The sequence below is a fragment of the Alligator sinensis genome, unplaced genomic scaffold (assembly GCF_000455745.1).
Source record: "Alligator sinensis unplaced genomic scaffold, ASM45574v1 scaffold418_2, whole genome shotgun sequence".
NCBI lineage: Eukaryota > Metazoa > Chordata > Crocodylia > Alligatoridae > Alligator > Alligator sinensis.
In genome coordinates, this window is record NW_005842682.1 from 856,290 (window position 1) to 858,058 (window position 1,769).

Genomic DNA, 1,769 nt, shown 5'->3' on the forward strand with positions numbered 1-1,769 from the left:
GTCTCCCAGCAGATGTCTGGGTAGTTTAGGTCCCCCATGACTACCGCCTCCTTAGTTTTTATGGTCTCCGAGAGCTGCCTCAGGAGCCCCAAATCTAGCTCTTCCCCTTGGTGTGGGGGTCTGTAGCAGACCTCTACCACCAAATTCCTTTCTCCTTGACCCCCATGTAACCTAACCCACAATCCTTCTACTTTCTCCTCCTTCGATTCCGTCTTGATAAGGGTCGATGTATATTGCTCGTTGACATAGAAAGCAAACCCCTCCCCCTTTCTTCCCCACCCTGTCCTTTGTGTACAACTTATAACCCTCAATATGTACCACTCAGTCATGGGAAGAATCCTACCAGGTTTCTGTTAGCCCTACTAAGTCGTAGGTGTTTTCTGCAAGCAGGAGTGCTAGTTCATCCTGCTTGCTCCCCATGCTCCTAGCATTGGTATATAGGCACTTGAGCCCTGTGATGTTTATGGATGAGAGAACAGTCTCATGTGAGTCCTTGGTAAGTTGGGGTATACACATAGGAAAAGATGTGGTTGCGTACTCTGATAGTCAGCGTGGTCTTGACTCAATGGTTGTTACATGGAAGACCGAGGATAATGATTTATTGATGCTCCCCACTGACCTTATGCCTCTCAAACACCGCTCCCCTCCCCCCCCACCTCACCCCACCCAACTGACCTGGAATTAAGTAGAGGTGCCAGGGCCAGAACTCTCTACTTTTGTTGGGGGCTTATCAGTCTGTTGCATTTTAATGGGTCCATATATCTGGGGAGTTTTCAGATTGCCCCAAACTGCCCCATCCCTTAAGGTCTTGTTGCTCTCCTGAGAGAGGCCAGTGTGTTTACCCAGATCCACCTAACACAAACCCTAACCCAAACAGACCCTGATACACTGAAAGCTATTTTGAAGCCCCAGTGTCAAGGTGTAATGAACAGGCAAATCTGCATGTCTTTGCCGGTGATTCTCCAGGCATCATTTGGCAAAGCAGCTATGAATGAGCACCTCTGCAGGTAAGGAGCAGCAGGAAATTGCAATTCTCCCCAGCAAAAACCACCCCACTCTCCTCCTCCCTCTCCTCCCAGAGAACGAGATAAGGCTTATGCCTCCAGGCCCTGATGTTTGGGTTTCCCATCCCTCTTGGCTCACACAGCAGGGAGATGGAACCCAGGTTTCTGGGTTTTCCTAGCTGGGAGGTGGAACATAGGCATTTTATGGCATGGTGAGTGCTGAATTATGAGCAGCTACATGGCTGGGAGGGGAAAGCGTCTGGACAGGGGAATCACCATAGGTCCTTTGGTGTCTCCCTTGTTTGCAGACTCTGCCTTTGTGCTTGGGAAGCCCAGTCATGGAGCCCAAGATGCTAGATCCAGGATGGTCGGCCAAATACTTGCAGTGCTGGAGAAGTGTATAGACAGCATTGGTGACATGAGGACCAAAGGGGACCATCAATGTTGGGGTGGGGTTGGAATGGACAGGTTGGTGACTCCTTGCACCTATGGTGCTGTGACACTGGAATGAGCCATCCCAGCCAAGGAATATGTTGTAAAGGTCCAAGAATGAGGTTTATGGATGACCAAATGCTCTCTGTGGGAGGTTGCACGTGCCACTATGTAGCCATGAGAGTTGCAACAGCAGGATAAGGAGTTTATGCACAGGGCCAAAGACTATTTGGGGACTAGTCATAACACCCTTGAGGAGCATTAGGACTGTCTCCTGTAGGGAGGCCATTGCTCTCTTGGGCCAGAGTGGTGGGACTGGCTGCCTCCTGTCCC